This window comes from Haliotis rufescens, unplaced genomic scaffold (assembly GCF_023055435.1).
Source record: "Haliotis rufescens isolate VD_foot unplaced genomic scaffold, xgHalRufe1.0.p SCAF_12, whole genome shotgun sequence".
Classification (NCBI taxonomy): domain Eukaryota; kingdom Metazoa; phylum Mollusca; class Gastropoda; order Lepetellida; family Haliotidae; genus Haliotis; species Haliotis rufescens.
The window spans coordinates 17,148,325-17,169,176 of record NW_025963802.1 but is presented as its reverse complement, the minus strand read 5'-3'; the positions used below and the strand labels follow the sequence as shown (position 1 = coordinate 17,169,176).

Below are 20,852 nucleotides of genomic sequence, written 5' to 3'. Positions count from 1 at the left end.
CTTTAAGACTTAGTAAAGCTTTCAAAACTTATTGTAGCAGACATGTAGTGGATTGCATCAGGGACAAAAATGATGTCCGATGCAATTCTGTAGTTTGACTTGTACCATATGTTCCGTGTCTGTTCAGGTGCACAACTGACTTACCTTGGCATGTGTTTGTGACGTGTGCTACCGGTGGGGCATGATACACTCACCGTTTTACGAACACCCGGTGTCATCACTATTTGATAGTGGTTCATAAACATATGCTTATGAAATGGTCGGAATCGTACCACGTCCTCTGATTTTAGCAGGTATTTCTTATAGTTATTGACATTGTGTTGGCGCTTTTATTTACATTATACGTTTACCCAGTCGTCGTAGGCGCCGCAATTCTTTGTGCAGAGTTGCTTCCCTTGGACATGTCAGAAACCTATGATCGTGAGTTTGAATCCCGGTTCTCCCCGAGTATGTTTCTAGATTTCTCAGCACCATGCCCATGCTCCTGAGTTTCACCAAAGTGTTAAACGTCTAAGACCTCTATCATTTTAGGCTTTCCACTCCACTTTAAGCAGACCGGCTCCGTGGTCTAGTAGTAGAGCGTACCCCAGGAGAGCGGAAGGTCTGGGGTTCGATCCCCGGCTGCGTCATACCAAAAGATGTTAAAAGTTGGTACTTGTTACCCTGTCTGGCGCTCGGCATTAAGGGGCTAAAACAAGGACTGGTCGGCTCGGACTCAGTATACTGTGTCTGAGTGGGGTATTCATGTGAAACTGCGTCACGGTATCTCAGTGAGCTGGCACTATAGATCGGCATTAGTCGTAGTAAAAGCAGCCACATACACACGCGTGCATGCATGTCGCTATATAAGTGCAATAATCTAGGACGCGACGTTTAACCTCATTAAACCACACCCTCACCTCCACATTAAGCTGGCGTGTCGCGATATAACTAGAATACTGTTGACAGCGGCATTAAACCCATGTCACTTCGTCAATCACTTATTTCAATGTTGGAATCGACTAACAATGTGAAACAAAGGAGTGTACATGGTCTGCTGAGGCCGTTTGTATATTAGTGAAAGCCAGTTGAACCTGATAGGGGTCCAAACAGACACAGAAATAGAAAGGAATCGAGCCGTCATAAGGTGTTGCACCTTAGAGAAATTCATGACCGCATGTCACAAGTGTATGGGGATAAGTGCCCTAGTTATTCCACTGTTAAACGTTGGGCAGCTGTGTTTAAGGCTGGGAGAACAAGCCATGATGATGACCATAGGTCTGGACGTCCCCCAACTTCCTTCAGTGAAGATTTAATCATAGGAGATAGAAAAACGCATACTGTCAGTTACACGTATAAACAAGACACAGGACTAAGCCATGGATTCATTGAAACTATTATTCATGAACATTTACAGATGAATAAGATATCTGCTCGTTGGGTGCCAAAGTTTCTAAATTCTGAGGAAAAAAGAACTGACATTACCAGAGAAAATTTGGAGCTAATTGAGGAGGATTTCGCCAAATTCCAACAGAGGTTAGTAACGGGTGATGGAACATGAGTCATGAGTCAAAACGTCAATCCATAGAATGGCACCATTCCACTTCAAGATCAGTAAAGAAAGTTGTGATCCTTGTTAATTATTTAGAAAGTCAAAAGGCGAATACCGGTGCCTAGTATGCTAATTTGCTTCATCGCCTGAGAGATTTTATCACAGAAATTCGGCGAGGAATGCTGACTGCTGGAGATCTATGCACCTTCATATGCTTCTGTGCGACAATGTGGGTTCGAAGAGCTTCCTCACCCTCCATACACGCCAGACCTGGCACCAAGTGTTTTCCACCTGTTTCCTAAACTCAAAGAACACCTTCTTCGTGGAAAGCGCTGTGACGACAACGATGACGAAAGCTGCCGTGAATGGGTTCTTCAGGGCTTCACTATCGATATTAAACTAAAAACACTTTCACAATACATTTTCAATACATGAATAAGTTTGCGTACATATACGAGATAACATATATCGAATCAATGCTTGATAAAATTATGCGATTATACAGCTAGGGAATACAATATACGTGTCACCAATTCTTTAACAATGAACGAACAGACACCATAGTATGACGACCGCTTGACTTTGCCGAACGCTGGCGACGCCGGGCAACTAAGAGAGAGGGAAGCGGTCACTAAACCGTGACTAGATTGATTTTACGACCCGGTGACAACTATCAAATAGCCAATTCCCTTCCACGTATTTACCCAAATGATATAAAGGGGACCAGTGAGACCGCCTCATGTGTTAATATTGTAGATAGAGCCTTATGTAGTTCGCCTACAGTCAACAAATTGCTCCACTTAACATTGCTTGCATATAACAGTCCAATGAGGGGCGGTCGGGTAGCCTAGTTGTTAAAGCGTTCGCTCGTCACGCCGAAGTGAGTGAGTGAGTGAGTTGTGTTTAACGCCGCTTTTAACAGTATTCCAGTTGTATCGCGGCGTGTCAGCTTAATGTGGGATGAAAGCCCGAAGTGATGCAGGTCTCAGGCGTTTATCACTTCGGTGAAACCCACGAGCACGGGTATGGTGCTGACAAACCTAGAAACATAAATCGGGGCGAACCGGGATTCGAACCCACAATCATAGGTTTCTGGCGTGTCCACGGGACGCAACTCTGCACAGCGAATCGCGGCGCCTTAGATGACTGGGCCACCCGTGCTCCCGTCACGCCGAAGACCCGGGTTCGATTCCCAACATGGGTACAATGTGTGAAGCCCATTTCTGGTGTTCCCCGACGTGACATTGCTGGAATATTGCTAAAAGCGGCGTAAAACCATACTCATTCACCAAATGACACATTTGCAAATATATCGAAAAGGTTAAGATAAGAGACAATACATTTGTACCTGCAGGGATTTATTGACTTTAAAAAACAAATTGAACAAAAAAGTAGTGTACAAGCAGTGGACGGAACAACCATTGCAGTTAGAGTTGGAGTTTAACTGTTGTCTGACTGAACATTCTTTCTTTGATTACTAACTTCTCAGGGTTGATATACTAGGTATTTATATCATCTACATAAGATTATGTTGTCCGTTCCGCTTGAAACAGCTTTCCCTTCACGGCCCGTTATCTGTCAGGAGTTGATTGGGAAGATAGATGGTAGAAATAGAAACTGGAGACTGAAGGTGAAGTAACTTCTATTTATTCCCGGACATTACTTAAAAGGACGTAAGGTTAACGCAGACACTGAATAATAAAAGCGACAAAACCCTTTCCATTACTATAAAAAAATCTGTAGTGAAAGCTACATTCATTGTACGATTCAGACTACATCTAAAGCATGGTTGTGTTTATGAATTATCAAAGAGTGATACACAGCTCTCGTGCGGCATGCTGGACCGATGCTGTTTGAATGGTTTTACAGTCATCCGCAGTTTAACATGGAAACCACACTCACCCACTGTATACTGACTCCGAACCGACAAGTCCTTGTGTTATTGTCCAATGAAAAATCATGTTTTCTTTTCGGGATAATATAGAATATCAACTGTTACTTGTCCATACGTTTTCCCACTGATCTCTTTTGACTCTATGTAGTAATGGCAACTGAACTCAAATAATGAGAAATATACACATTTACACGAGTAGACGAGCTTCTGTGCATACATGTCTATTTCAACATCATTATGGGAGGAGGGGTGTGTGTGTGTTGAGGGGGGGGGGGGGGGGGGGGGGGGGGGGGGGCAAGTGGTTAAAGCATTCACTCGTCACGCCGAAGATCTGGGTTCGCTTCCCAACATGGGTACTATATGTGAAGCCCGTTTCTGGTATCCCCCACCGTGATATTGCTTGAATATTACAAAAAGTGGCGTAAAAACATACTCACTCACTCAGTAAGTCATTATGAATAACGATTGATTGAATACTGAAATGTTGTCACTAATTTCTTGGTTCTAGTCACTCGTCGGGATTCTGGGTAAGAATTGGTCTCCGGCACCCTATGCTGACCATAAGAGGCGACTAAATGGATGGGTTGATCGGGCTCGTTGAGTTAGTTGATAGCGTGTCAGCGTACCCGACGGCGGGGATCGTTGCTCACAATATCGATTACTGGATTGTCTGGTCCAGACACGATTATTTACAGTTCGCCGTCAAACAAACAAACAAACAAACAAACAAACAAACAAACATGGTTCTATGAACGCATCATCTGTGCCGACCAACGTTAACGGATTTAGCAGTTTATTTTCCGTAACTTGAAAATATAGTTTGGAATCACCAAATGGTTATACATATATTATAACTCAGCTGAATCTACCGGAATCGTCTACCTATAAAATGCCATCTGGGGCCAACACAATTACATCTAACTTCACGTACAACGGGTAGTAGGGCATGGTAGGGCATGGTAGGGCATGGGCACCCAGTTCGACATCACCTCGTGTCCTCATTGAACTTGCAAGTGGACACGATTGAGTGGGCCTCGCTTTTGCTCCCCTTTTGGGCGTTTCTTGTTTGTGACATAGACTCTCTTGTGAATACCCTTAAGGCTTTCACGTCTTGATCCATGGTAGACATTAACTTTTCACAAATATATCACATATGTGCATATATAATAGAGAGTGGTATTATACAGCTCGCTCAGTCCATGGGGTATGTTCTGGCCACAATGAAACGTCATTACGCACAAGATGAATCTCCATGCGACCAATACAATTATCTCAATGGGGCCATTTGAATGTCAATTTGTAATACATCTATAAAATACATAACTTATTTCATGAAATGGCATTACTCCTATTGTCATCAACGTAATGAATATTAGTGATAACAGAACGGTTGAGGAAACTTGTAACATGATGCAACCTGTTCCCCGTCTAAATGAATATTAGCCATGTTTATATGAGATTGACGTAATGTAAATACCGCCTATGCATATTTCGATATTGACAGATAGAGCATTTTCAAAAGCAGCAACAGTAATATTTTCAATGAACGGAAACCCCTCCCAAAATCAATCACCATACGCACTGAGAGCACTGTAAATGATACTGTCATGTCACATAAGGTGACTGTGACGTCGTCGACGTGGTGGCTTCACGACAACATCGCGTGTAGGGGCGTTGTTGTCGGTAACGCATCTGCCGTCCTCACTGCCCCATCGATCCGACACCAGACTGTGTTTTCACGTGCTCAGCCGTACACCGACCTGCGATAAGACAGCCGCCGACAACACTCTCATAACACAGGCATATGTGTTTACATTTGCTTGGGCAAGTTACTCTCACGGGCCGAACCCAATTTCAACCGGAGAAGTTTCCGATCCCAAACAGAAGGCTCGACCGTTTCTCGTCTGCTAGCTGTGCACCGCCACGCGGGGCAAAAGGAGAAGTAAGTTTGGATAGGAAGTACAGAAATTGACAAAATCTAGCGTCCGTTGTCATGGCAGGGCGTGTGAATTGAGCAAACGAGAAGAAGCAGACGACAGCTAGCCCGAAGGGACAGTTGAGCAGACACAAACCTACGCCGGGGCAAGATAAGTGCGTCGTCTGCTTGAAAAAACCGAGGTAGGTCTATTTAGAACATGTATTATTCACCTGCCTCAACGATATTCCATTCACGTCTGTTTTCGCTATGCATGTATAGGAATAGTGTAGTCTTATCGCATTCACGACGTGAGACAAGGAGACCCTTATCTGTGTGTACCATCTGCGTGTGTTGTGACTTTGCTTCCGGAGTGTCATTCCTGTTTCGGGTCGTGGGATCGTGCGTGATTAATGTCCCACATATCAACATCAACTCTCGGCTTGTCACATCACCAACGACACATACACAACAAGGCTAAATATTTTAACGACCAGCTATTATTTCTGTGTGCTCCCACAGCCACCTTAACTGTGTCATCCAAAATAATTATATACACTAATATATTAAAATATCCGAAAATGGAGTATGATAATTGGGATCCAAAACTTCCTGATGCATAATTTCATGATTACGATTCCAATTAGACGACACAGTCCTGTCATTAGGTGTTTATGTATATTACATGTGTTCTATGTATATCGTAAATACCTACATAAACGTATACGAGTATGTATATATATGTGAGTAAAGTGCATGCACATTATGAACAGATTAATATCAGTTATTACGTCAGGTCAATATGCTTTTATGCAAGTGTCAGAACTTATCACATACATGTCTTCAATGAAAGATATTATTCGATCATAAGAAATTATTAAGAAATGTTCATGTTTGAATAATGCCAAGACGTTATCTCGCCCGTGAACCGTGTTTGGAACCAAACGTGAATCTATCTGAACATGGTAAAGATGCACTTGTATATTGAGGCACCGATAAACATCGACCTCGCTTTGTTTCTGCTGCCTATATTTACGCAATGTTTATATGTGTGTGTTATCTCCAGGCATAAGCTAATGTGTACCTACTCGTATATCTACGTGACTCGGACAGTGCCAACTGATCGTGTTTATCAACAAAGCTATAAAACGTTGCCAGTTAAGTTTTTGCCGTTTCTGATTTTCCAAAATACTTTTAAGTGCTTTTCATACTCCACGTTTGAAGAGCTGATGAAGAGACTGGCACTGTGAAAGGCAATCACGAAAACGCTTTCCTGATATCTCAAAGAGCTTATTTATCGAGGCAATGTATACAACATTAGTGGCCACGTCGAAAGGAATGAGATCATTTGTATATTAACAATAACACATGTAATGCAGATAGAAGCGACTTTGCGATATGGTTAGCATTGATGCTGAAATAAATAGTTGTCGTGCGTTTGATATTTTTACCGTTCACTGCGGAGATGGCGTTGCGTAACATTATGGATAGATAAAGTAACCTACGTGTGAAAAATAGAACCATTTTTTAAATGGCTTGAAATAACGTGGATGTTGATGTACATGACACGAGCAGCTATTTCGTAAGCAAGTGTTGTATCTGATAAATAACGTGCCTTTTTGCGTCCGAAATGATTGAAGGCGACAGACGTGTTTTTTTTTATCAAAATGTAATTATCATCAATCAGATTTATCTAAGTTTTACTCCTGTTTTATGTTAGCCCGCGGAGAATGAAATCATGTTTCATCCTACGTAATCATCAAAGATGTCGAACCTGAATCACGGTACTCGCTAACTGTGTGTTGGCTATGTAAAAGGGTTATTCCGTACGTTATAAATTCAAATATTGACACTTTTATCAAAGTTTTAACACGAACATCTGTCGTTGACACACGCGTTTGAATCATACACTCTTCTGTTGTTTCTTTATGAAATATTCCGCGGATAACTCAGTGCACATGATGCATTCATATTTACAGCATTTTTAAAAATCAATATCAAGAGAATGCAACATATGGTTAATATAATCATATATAAATCAAAGCGTCGCATCATTACACATTAACGATCTCGCAAGGGGAAACAGGTACAGCCTACAGTAAAATTAGTTGTTAGTATGAATGTATGATATCATTAAGATGCCTCACAAGTATATGAGGGATACGACTTCACTACAAACTGCTACCGGGACTGTACGTATTTAAGCCTCCTCGTTATATTGCCCATGAGATTAAAACAGAAAAATAAAACGCTTTTAAGCCCACGGGCTCAATTAGTTTGAAAAATTGGTTCATGTCCCGTACTGGATATTCTTCAACATGCGTTGTAGCACGCTTGCATTGCACCACTTTGCACCATTATTATCACTGGATTGTCTGGTCCAGACTCGATTTTTTACAGACCGCTGTCATATAGCTGGAATATTGCTGTGTGCGGCGCTAAACAACAAACCAACCAACCAACCAGATTATATGCCTTTAGAGGTGTCCACAAGTACAAGGCACATTGGACCCTTAATGTAGGTGATATTCTGGATATTCAGTGTGACATTTTAATCGCATATAGCATACTGCGATGCTGGTTTGTTGTTACTTTTTTGACAATTATCAAATCAATTTTGAACGTGTTCTTGACTCATGATTGTTGAAAAATATATCATGTCTTATGTTATTGTTTTGCTCTCTCATTCCTTTTGTTAGTATTGTTTCATTACACATGGGATATTCATTCTTCATCATAGTTTCGTCCTTTTTCGTTTTGAAGCCCTGGGCTTAAATTTGAATTACATTTTAACTTAACTAGGCAAAATCCGTTATTTAGCCAAGGGCTTAAAACGTGCAATGCCGGTAGTAATTTTCCAAAATGTCTGGTCTCTGTTCTGTCTGGTGTTTCTTTATAATTATATGTTTATGGTTGTCGTGTACAAAGTCAACGAATGACGATTCACTTCATAAATCGTTCAATCCCAGATATATCAATACCCCTGATGCCGTATCTCAGTACCAGTCGTTATGACAACAGGCAGTTGTCGTTAGAACACTCCCTCAGATGTAATTGTCAATGACATCAGTTTATTGTACTGTTGTATCGTAATAAATAAAAAAGGCCAACTAATATTTACCAATAAACATAATTTTAGATGTTGAATAACGATAACACTTTATCTATGCCAATGGAAATAATGACGTAGATCGAATGAAATATATTGCCAATGAGAAAGTATTGATTAAAACACATAATACAAATATAATTGAAATCTACAAACGCTGTCGCCAGTACTTACTATGTGTTGTGTGCCTTGTAAACAAAAATATTCAATTGAAGTAGTTTTTACGACGTTCTTTCAAGTAGTTAACTCTCAAACCAGCATGCAGTCCATTGACACTTGTTTATTCAAATAATTAAGAACACTCAATCGTGTGACGTACATGACTGCCACAATCTCGACCGCCTGTTGCAGTACCTCCAACCGCCATGCCGAGGCACAACATCAATCATAGCTGTCCGAAAGGCCGCCATAGCTTTGCCCTCAGCGAACTGTGACGGTGAAAATATTATTACTACTGCTCCCAATAAACGTATTCAGAATAGGTCAGTCGCTTAATCTTGCCTAGCACGTACTAAGCCTGCTATCACTATTCATTAACGTTGCATTCGTATCGAATAGGACCTCGAATAATAAGTCTCTACCTTATTGGCATTCCCATTATGACTTGTGGGGCCAGTATTTGAATGCTTTTCTTGCTATTATTTCCGTTTTGTTGCACTGCCAAGCGTCTCCGCCCTTGTAATGTGAACACCGTAACCCAGAAATTTAGTGTCATTTTATTGGTTAAGATTTAGGTACCTTTATACCGGTACAACGGGTAGAGTTTTGTGCCATGGATATACGGTATGTAGGATTTGTTATACGACTAAATGAGTATTTGATAAGATATAATTGCGCTGTAGATATATCATATGACAAAAGCAGTACCAAACCCCGTGTCTGAACAACGACATGTGCATACTTTGATATGAAGCATTCGTTTTGAATGACGCCATTGCTTTTGTGTAATCTATTGAATGCTAATGTCATTTTTTAAACATTCTTTACATATTTGAACGGATTAAAAGGACAGGTGGATTTGTAATGGTGTATTGTGATATGGAGTTTTTCATAAAACTTTCTGCCGTGTGTATGTGTATGAGCGATCATAGTTTTTAACCAAGTTCAGCCTTAGTCATGTAACTGACGTCCAATGTGTATCTGAAAAAGGTGGGCATTTAAATTATAGATCGGCTGGTGAGAAATGTGATGATAATGTTCTGTTTTACTGGTATCATATGAATGCTTATTCTTATACAGCATAAGTGTTAGTCCCGCCTCCATGGAACAGTTTTGTAAATATATTATCGGGGTGATTGCAGATTAGAATTGGTCCTCAGTAGCTTAAGCCAGCTTAAGCCAGGACGAGGTGATTCAATGGATAGGATGACTCTATGACGTTGTTGATAACGTGTCAGCGTATCCAGACTGCGTGGATCGTTGTTCATAATATCAATCACTAGTTGGTCTGGTCCGTGATCGTAGTCAAAAAGATGTATTATTGCTGAGGACGGCGTAAAAGACAGAGATAAACAAACAACAAAGAGACAAACAGCGTTCTTCGTATTTGTTTCGCATGGTTTAATTTGGCAACCACATGTAAGCTGTACCAATGGAGAACGACAAGGGGGTATATATCTGCAGTACCATTCTTCACAAGATAAACTTACATTCTCTATTATCTAGGCCTCGCGAGCTTACACAAACATTTCATTGGAAACGCAAACACCACGAACTATAAATAAACTCTAAAAGTGGATTCCAAAATAAGACACTTTCAACCAGGACTAGGCGTCTTGAGATTTGTTCGCACAGATGTGAAAACCAGAGACTTTAGATGCGATGAAATGGACAGGTGCTTAGTATGACTAATAAATGAAATGTCTGTGGTATTCTCATTAACCCTTAAAGCCTTCTCGTTAACTCTTTTAAAAGACATGCTGTTTCCTTTAAGCGATCATTGCTGTTGTATAAAAAAACATAGTTGTAACATTAAAAAGAAAATATCACTAATTCTTATGAGAACAATTCTATTTTATCTTCTTAGTCTCCTCTGCGAATGAGGTCGTAGATAGAAATATTAAATTTCCTCTGTGTCCTGTGTCTAAGAATATATATTATCATGTAATGGTTACTTTTATCGATGCGATAGACCAGTGAGAAAAAAATGGGTATCACGATCCGATACATATGCGCAGGTGAGGTGAAATGGGGTTTAACGTCGCGTCCAAGATTATTGCATTTCTAAAGCGATGTGCATGCACGTGTATGTGTGTATGTGGCTGCTTGTACTAGTCCGGACTGATGCCGATTTATAGTGCTTGCCCACTGAGATACTCAGTTTAACATGAATACCCCACTCAGACACAGTATACTGAATCCGAGCCGACCAGTCCTTGTTTAGCCCCTTAACTCGAGCGCCAGACAGCGTAACAACAAGTACAATCTTTTATCGTCTTTTGGTATGACGCAGCCGGGGATCGAACCCCGGACCTTCCGCTCTCCGGGCGGACGCTCTACCAATAGACCACAGAGGCGGTCCCACATATGCACAGGAGGTCACACAGGAGGAACTACTGTTAGAAAGCTATGTAAACAGATGTTTACTTCCTCAAACGCGATTGCCATGATTAGAAAGAGGTTTCCCGATTATTTTAAGAATGATATCCTATGATAAAGAGACTATAACCCTCGTGTGCTTCCATATCGTTAATGTCATATATAAGGAATAAAAACATATGTATTACGATATGATTGTCATAACGCAAATGTTGAGGGACACAATTACAGAGTTGTCTTTAACCCAAATGTCAACGTACACAATGGCAAGTATGATTGTCGCAACCCAAATATCAACGTACACAATGGCAAGTATGATTGTCGCAGCTCAAATGTCAACGTACACAATGGCAAGTATGATTGTCGCAACTCAAATGTCAACGTACACAATGGCAAGTATGATTGTCGCAACCCAAATGTCAACGTACACAATGGCAAGTATGATTGTCGCAGCTCAAATGTCAACGTACACAATGGCAAGTATGATTGTCGCAACTCAAATGTCAACGTACACAATGGCAAGTATGATTGTCGCAACCCAAATGTCAACGTACACAATGGCAAAGTATGCTTGTCGCAACTCAAATGTCAACGTACACAATGGCAAGTATGATTGTCGCAACTCAAATGTCAACATACACAATGACAAGTATAATTATCGCAACTCAAATGTCAACGTACACAATGACAAGTATGATTGTCGCAATTCAAATGTCAAGATATACAATGGCAAAGTATGATTATCGCAATTCAACTGTCAACGTACATGTACACAATGGCAAAGTATGATTTTCGCCACTCTAATGTCAACGTACACAATGGCAAAGTATGATTATCGCAATTCAAATGTCAACGTACATGTACAAAATGGCGAAGTATGATTGTGTTATAACTGTTGCATAACAGGCGAAACCGATAACAGTGAAAAATGTATCTACAGCATATCGAATCAACACAAATCGTGTTATTAATTAACACGTATATTGCTCCGAAATGAGTTCGGTTGAAATATTAATAATAAAAGATATTTATCTAAATAAAAGCGACAAAACCCTTTCCATAATCATGCGAAATATCTACTAAAATCAGAATCCATTGTTCAGTTCCGACTATATATTGATCATGAATCACTATCAATCAGTGATGAGCCAGGTGTTCCTACAAAAAGGTGGTACCAATACAGTGACAATAATTATTACTACCAATCTCATTGAAATCAGATCTAAGTTCTCGCTGCTGCTAAACAAAGATCTGAGGACATCCCATTACGGGTCACATCAGAACGACCTTTCGCGAACTTTGACCGACCACTGAAACAACTAACAAGAAGTCGACATCAGCCAATTAGAAAGCAGCTTTCTCGAGCTTTACGGCACTCGTTTCAACCTGGCGACTTCCATTTCAGACGACGCTTGAAAATTATGTTGACACAGTTCACGATTAAAATTTTGAAAACTGAACAAACGAACATTCCGGAATGTCTAATAAGTGGTTGTGATTGTATACCAGTGCTTCCCACGTACTGTGCAAAGGCTCCTCCGTTAAAATGTTTATCCCACGGAAGAGAGAGATAGACGATGATTTTGACGGAATAAGTCGTATGGGCCGTAACTGTCATTCGGAATACCCCGTGTTAACTTTTCCGAGGCTGCATGATTAGAAAACGCATTCCGACTGTCACTTTCATGATCTGGTTAGCGACGCTTTGATTGGTCGGATGAAAGGTCGTTCTGACGTGACCCATAATGGGATGTCCTCAGATCTTTGTTTAGCGACAGTGAGAACTAAGATATGATTTTAATGAGATTGTATTACTACAGTCTTACTATCTATTCGTTTCGAAAGACATTTTGCAATCGACAAATGATAACACGTATTGTTCACCAGGGTTCAATTAGAATTTATTACGTATTGATAATACATTTTACATATATCATGTAACATTGCGAATGTCAGCCTCTCTTACATATTGTAATAAGTATGGTATTAGGTAATATCTGTCATTACGAACAATATTAATACACCCATCAGCACTTTACGTCCATACATATTGTATGATTATGTTCCAAATGGGAACTGTGTCTGATGCATATGACATCACTTTTGATTAAATATGCAGCTATTTGCAAGTCTCGACAGTGTTCCTTCATAGGCCTATTACACAAAATACAGATGATGGCACCACGACTGGCGTCAGTGTGTTCGTGTATCTGTGCTATGGCAGTTCTGTCACTGTTATTGGCCAGGTGAATAGATCTCAAATTGTTTAATACGTACAGTTGTATGTGCTGTATCCTATACACAGGAAAGACGTACTTGTGATATTAAGAGAACAGAATATTAGATGTAATGCTCATTGAGAAAAAAAGTGAAAAAATGAAAAGCTGTGAGTGAAAAGTATGTTTCGCCTTTGTCCGGCTTGCAGTAGGATGAGCTAAGTCTGTTTGGCAAATGGTGTTCTTAGCCTCAATTTTGTTGTTTAACCATATTTTTGCACATCGAGAAATAACTGTATCAGTTACTATTAAACGTCCTTTTAATTCTACAAACATTTTATAAATAAGACTATTTATTGACACTATTCTAAATTAGACATCCGAAATTAGTTTGTCTCCACAATCTACATAATGGGATGTACATATGAATGCCTTAATTACATTAATAATATAACTTGATGGGATGGCATCAGATTAGATACCAAACAAATGTCCCTCCACTATCAGCATAGCACAATATGTCACCATACCAGCTTCTAAGCAACTGGCGCTTCATCAGTGGACACTTTCATATTGATAGCAAATTGGATGGGCAGATAATGTTCACCTGTTACACGTTAATGAAAAGGTTTTTGCAGAGGTGATGGCACTATATGAAAAAAGAGTTCAGAGCTCGTGACAAAAACGATCAGGGTAACAACATTCAAGTCCTCAGTAAAGCTTTCAAAACGTGTTGGAGACATGTGGATGACGTTTCTTAATATCCATCAGCGACAAAAATGATGCCATTCCCTATTTTGACTTGCGCCATATGTTCACGTATGTTTTCTAGTGAATACTTGACTTGCCCTTTCACGTGTTTATGACCGTTGACAACGGTGGGGCTGGATAAGCCCACCTTTTCGCGAACACCTGGAATGATTACTTTTTGATAGTGAATTTAACACATTATTATCGAATGTTCGTCACTTATATTTTCAAGGGGACACGGGTAACCCAGTTGTCTAAGGCGCCGCAATTCACTGTCCCTTGGTCACGCCAGACAAATATGATCGTGGGTTCGAATCCAGGTTCGCCCCAATTATGTTTCTAGGTTTGTCAGCACCATACCCGTGCTCGTAGGTTTCACCGAGGTGGTATCATGCGATGCGTTATTGGCTATAAACATGGAGTCACGCCCATATGATTAGATAGCAGAACTCGCTGGGTTGACGAGGTTGCATTTCTCTTATCTATAAACATTTCGTTATTGTTGACACTTCATTAAATAAACGCCATACAAGCCATTCACAAAATTATTGTGTTTATTGTACAAACAATGTCGAAGATACCTTATTAAGACAAAGTCTTGAGTTGAAGGCTTTGCGTTCGATTTCAACCAATTACTATCTCAATAAACTCTCGCGTACGTGGCGTGTTTGCGGTTGGGGATATAAAACATGTAAATCCATTTAAAGCTCTTAAGGTATTTGACAGTCATCCATGGATATGAATATACTTATATACAATAATATACAATAATGTCGTTTCAATGGTTAAAGGGGGCTGTCGGGTAGCCAAGTGGTTAAAGCGTTCGCTCGTCACGCCGAAGACCCGGGTTCGATTCCCGACATGGCTACAATGTGTGGAGCCCATTTCTGGTGTCCCCCGATGTGATATTGCTGAAATATTGCTAAAATCGGCGTAAAACCATACTCACTCACTCACTCAATGGTTCAAGCTTGTACGGAGCGACTTCATCGTCTTTCGTGACGTCACAAAATTCGTTCGTCAAAAGCGTCGCCTCCTGCTTGAGTAAACTGTCTTCAGAGGAAAAAGTCGAAAAGACAGAAACTTTACAATTTTCGTGTAAATGTCGTGCATCTTTAGGTAAATATAGCAATAGCTTTCAAGAACGCGCAGTTGGAACTGGACGTTATTTAGAAGATGGGAGGTAAGATTATGTATATTGTGCAATTTGTAGTACTTGAACTTATATAGAAAATGAGTCCCCTCGTGTGTACATTCCCACAAGTAAATATGGCGTAGATATATGTTAATCTAAATATTCAAATATTCAGCACTCAAAGTCGTAGGACAATGAGTATACACTACATATAGCACCATCGATTAGTACTGACGTTAATGTCATAAAGTCGCTGACACGGAGGTCAATGAACCGCTGACCTTGAGACAGATGCGGTACGTTGAGTACCGAACATTACAATATAAACCCTCATAAAGCATGACGGGAATAGCCGAAGTATTCGAAGCACTAATGGGGATGTCTGTATTCAACGGGACTCTTTCGTATAGACAATGCCGTTGTAATATGACCATTATCGTATTATCCGTCTTTCTATCGTTGACATTATGGGCTGCAAGGGGTACGGTCTCGGGATATATAATGTTACGAATACATGTACGTTGTGGTCAATTGTAACTGATGTAGAACTGATATAAATACTTCAAATAAAACGTACAAGATACTAGTTAGTTATTAGCGGCTCATCTCAAATGAAAGTCAAATGCCCGTTTCCGTAAGTGGTCCATGCACGATACGTAATTAGGAATCGTGCCAGTGATTTTATTATAAATCACGTCTTTTGATAATTATGATAATGGGTGGGTTTCCCCAAAGTGGGAAACGTCGAAGATGCTTCTGGCTTTACTCCCACGTGACGCTGACACATCATGATATTACTGAAACACTGTTCATAGCGGCGTTAAGCCAAATTCTCTCACTCACTCGACGTGATTAATTTCTGTAATGGCAAAGTTCGTATCCTGACTCGGACTGATTATGCATGTCCCTCGTGTGATGGACAGGACATTATAACAATTCCAGCACATACACTACTTGTCAAAATATACGTTCCCACAATCGACCGGTGTTCATATTAATCAGAGCTGTATTTCCAGAAGACCGAATATGAAATTGGAATATCGATGTTATATTTTCCAGGAGCAATATCTAAGGCAACCTCCAATTGTATTCAGAAGGAAACGACGTTGTGGAATTAAAGTTCATATCTGGTCCATGCCCCATGAACATCAATGCAGGCACTTCTTCTGGGCATACAGAAAATCACACGCCGGATTGTCTCCTGTACTGTCGTATCCTTCGCCATTCGTTGAAGGTCGTTTGCGAACCGTTTGTCCCAGAACATCCTAAAGGTGTTCAGAGGGTCACATGTCTGGAGATTTGGCTGGTTAGGGCAATAGTGTGACACATTGCTGTCTCAGACAGTCGACTGCGTAGGTTGTCATTCTTGAACTATAAGTTCTGACATTCGCAAAGGGCAAAGGGAATGAACACTGGACGTAACATTTGGTACATATAATGTTAAGCGGTCATATTTCCTTGCACGATCATCGGGTCCGTCCTGCCACCACCGTACCTATCGTGATCTTGAATTGCTGTCTGATAGTACCTCTCACCACGCCGTCTCCAAACTTTCTATAAAGCGTAAACAACCTCGATTCATCAGAAAACATGGTGTATCTATAATGCCGCCGACAAACTGATGTGCCCACTGTTGTCTGAGGCGCCTGTGTGCCACAGTCAGACACATTCATCTGAAAGGACGCCTTGTTTTCAGACCAGCATTTTCCAACCTGTTTCGTATCGTTGACGTTGAAAGTCGAATTCCTGTGGCAGCCCTGAAGTTGCCCCAGATGCCGAAATTAAGGTGTTCCTGAACGCATTGGTACGTCCATATCGATCCTGCCTCATAGATGTCTTTAGGCCTTCCTCTGCACACCCTATTCGTAATCCCACCCGTTTGCCGATATTGTACCATGAGTCGGGATATCACACTTATATATTTACCAAAGTGTCTGGCAAAAGCTTTCTGTGATTGGCTGGCTATTGCGCTCACTAATTTCATTTTCTGTCATGTACACTTTGGGAAGCATTTTCCGTCGTTACGCCTGATAAATGATCGATCTGGTTTTGACGTGTATTTGCATATGCAAGCTACGAGGATGTGTCACCGTTGACGGCATGTTTTACGTGTGCAAGGTGCAAAATGTGAACGAGTTTGCTGTACGTGTTTAGTATGTGTTTCTCGTGCATCAAAGCTGGAGATGTCATGCTTACAGCTGAAATGAAAATAGCTCCCTCTAAATTATTCCTTGTATGTGTTCACTGGAATGTAAAATACACATATATGTATAACAATGGGATAATATTAGTTTTTATTACTAGCAGCAATACTCAGGCGGCATGTAAGTAATCAGTCCTTTGTCAAGCATACCAGTTGTTGACAGCATGAGCAATGATCCATGACGTCAGAATACCATGACGTACAAGCAGCCAGTTGCCACATTGTAACCATTCGATCCACATTAGTCAATTAAGGACGACAAGAAGCCTAGTGGTTAGATCCATGAATCGTTACATAGCAAGGGAGTTCAATTCCTCACATGGGTGGCATGTGTGAAGTCCATTTATCGATTATTGCTTAAAGTGGCGCGTAACCCGCTTTACTGACTTAGTCATTAACCAACCCTGCTTGTCGTAAAAAGCGACCAAATGGATCGGGTGGTCAGGTTCGGTGACTTGGTTGATGTCCTCGTATCCTGACGACGTGGATCGCAATATTGATCACGTTAATCAACAGACAAACAATCATTAGTCAAATGATCAGACGTGCATGGAGAACTGGGGGCTTATTATGCCCCACAATCCCCATGGGGTTTAGCTGCTTGACTGAGAGCACTGAGATATATACACTGGTCATTGATGCAGCAGAGCTTGAGATAAGGAGAGCTCTCACTTCGCACTGCAATATCAATGTGTCAGTCAGCCACAAATTATATATAGCCCACAAGTGTACACATCAGCTCAGATGAATGACAACACAATGTATGTGTTTCAGCTCATACACTAATCAGGATCGGGACAGGATAATTTAGTGTCGACCCACGTGAAAGAAACTGATAGGGTAATTATAGACTTTTATGAGGTAAGGATATTATTTATTGCGACTGGGCCGTATTGGAAATTGGATTAAACAAGGGTAAGCCCGAGAATAACAGCTTTTAATAGTTCCCAGAAACCACGAAATAATTCGGGTGGTACAAGTACAGTGTATGTGGCTTAAGTTATAACGCAGCCATGCTGACAACATTGCACGTCAGTGTGTTAATGAATCATCAATTGGTGAATTGATGAAAAGGCAAATATATAAATCAAGAGGTTAATGGAAGTGTAGAAGGCAGATCAAAATTTGAATGAACGACGGTTCCAAAATAATGGATCAACTTTGAAGGCTATGTGACATAAAGATTATTGAAAATATTCTTAATTAAACGATAACTTCTACTAAATCAATATTATGGAATCAAAATATGCTCTATCTTTGTATGCGTTTTGCTGGATCTTCAGATAGTTTCGTGTTAGTTCGTAATAATCCGGAGATACGAAGAAATTCGAAATATTCCAGATGGTGATATGAATTAGCATTTCCTCTTTGGCAAGAAGCAAGCTGACGTCACGAGAAGTAGGCAGGCTCACAAATACAAGACAGGCAAGAAAGCTATTAGCATGATCGTGACATCATGTGTATGCGCGGGTCAAGCACAGGACCTCTGACAAGTAGTTTGACTTGTCATTCTGCCGTCATGTTAGTTGTGCTGGAAAACATTATTCCTGAAGTATCGTGAGATCGGGTTTGTTTATTTTCTGTCAGTCAGTGCGAGTAGGCACTCGACAACAGAAAAACGCCCGGCATCAACTTTAACCAAGTGGATTTGAGTGTACTGAAGGGATGGTAGTGTGGGTTGGTATGGTGTTGTTTTCAGCCTAAAGGTTTTGATGACGTTAGTTGTGTTTAGGCCAAATCTAATTTTCAAGTGGATACTTTCGTTTGCCCGGCAGATGAAACAAATGTTGCAGTTATTATTTACTCATATTACACAGAGATAATACCTTGTTTCTAACAAGGTATTACAGTGTCTAGAACGAGGGAGCAACCGAGCACTAGAACGTCGAGCTTTCCCCCCTCTTGAAGTATTTAGGATTTACAGAGTACGTACAATGTAGATATTGTTGGCGTAAGTAATTTCATTTACACAGTGTACAAGGGGCAATGTGGTTAGTCTGGAAGCACTTCGGACGATACATAGCAAGGTACATCCAAGCTAGTGTACCTGGATAGTAATAAGAATAGGATTGTGTGGTATAAGTGCATGCGTACCAAACGAAGGTACACTTTAAGTCACAGCCCTTGATCTCATGACGGGCTGATATGATGCAGGCATGTCGATATACTGGTTATAAAATATGACGTGCATCGTTTGAGAGTACTGGAGTATTAATGTCGCTGCAAAGTGCTGTACACTATTTAACATCCTGCTGATACATGTTAGTGAGTATGGTTTTACGCCGCTGTTAACACTATTCCAGCAATATATCCTACCAGAAATAGGTTCCGATCATTGTATACCCATGTGGTTGATCGAACCAAACCAAGCTACCCCCCTTCCCCAGCTGAAACAAGGTCAGTGGTAACTGCAAATTCTGTGAAAAGAAACATGGATATCGAAAGGCGTCTTTTTCTATGTATATTTTGTGGGATGTTTGTATTGATGAGTGTCCGTACTACAAATGTGTCAAATTCAAAACCAGGTGGGGAAAGATAGAATGTGAAACCTGATCAGTGAAGTATTTCAACACAGATATGAGTGTGTGCAGCAATATGACTGGTTGAAAACCATGTCACTGATATTAAATGGGACTTTAAGGCCGGAAATAGCCAGGACTGTTCACTGCGAATAAATTCTTTTCTTGATAAGAACATTGATTTTTCTCAATCCTAAATTTGAACAAGGTGTTTCAGACAATGACTGATACATTTTGTATTTTACAATGTCGATGAACATTATGTGTATGGGGTCTGTGTGGATTTTTGTTTAAGTACATGTATTCGAAACTCGGAAATTTTAACATTTGAATTCTGAAAACACACAATGTTTATCTCTTAAACGAAAACCTGCTTCATTAAGCCTATCGATTAAATCACCCAACTACAAAGCCTGTAAATAATTCCTTCACCAAGTGTTAAACTCAGCATTTCTTTGATATGGGCTTAAGGACATCGATTGTAGAACCGTTAGTCACAAGTATATAGTTCAATAATATAGTTGTACGTCATAGCTTACTTTGTATTGCTTGAACAAGGTATGCAGACATCTGCTTTTGACTACACATCTGCTCATAAACAAGTTACCCTCAGTGAATTGGCCAGACATGGCGAAACACGAAGGACGCCTGTGGAAAGACGTGAGATACTTGCCTTGATACTGAGATACTGCCTATAACGCGTTTGAAATGTAACTTACTTCTGCTAAAACATAGTGTAGGTCTATGTAATATTTAAGTGATTAATATACTAAAATGCCGGGAAACAGAAAGAAGACACTTGAATATTGGATTTGACCGAACAATTACAAACGTCATCAAAACGTTACTAGTGTGAAACATTTCAAGTTTAAGGTCAAAACACCTTCAAATACATCACCATTTATAGCAACTTCTTGCTTTTTCATTTTTAGACACCATCAAACATGGCTGTGCACTTTCTTTTGACTGGAACTTTAGCATTACGACGCAATTAGTAAACTATGTTGCAGCAACGGTACAAGACATTAAAAGGCTTCACATT

General features: G+C 40.3%; 1 protein-coding gene across 10 annotated transcripts in view; it reads left to right on the top strand.

Moving 5' to 3' along the window:
- Window positions 1-5,049: 5,049 nt before the first annotated feature.
- The window catches only part of LOC124145697 (cGMP-specific 3',5'-cyclic phosphodiesterase-like), a 150,482-nt gene continuing 134,679 nt past the window's right edge, over window positions 5,050-20,852 (top strand). For 4 of the 10 annotated variants that reach the window (XM_048393400.1, XM_046515586.2, XM_046515585.2 and 1 more), the window contains exon 1: window positions 5,053-5,543. The gene's annotated coding sequence lies outside the window, so the exon portion shown is untranslated. Of the gene's footprint in view, window positions 5,544-20,852 lie in introns of all 10 variants that reach the window. The other 6 variants (XM_048393401.1, XM_046515589.2, XM_046515590.2 and 3 more) reach the window with 3 other exon arrangements.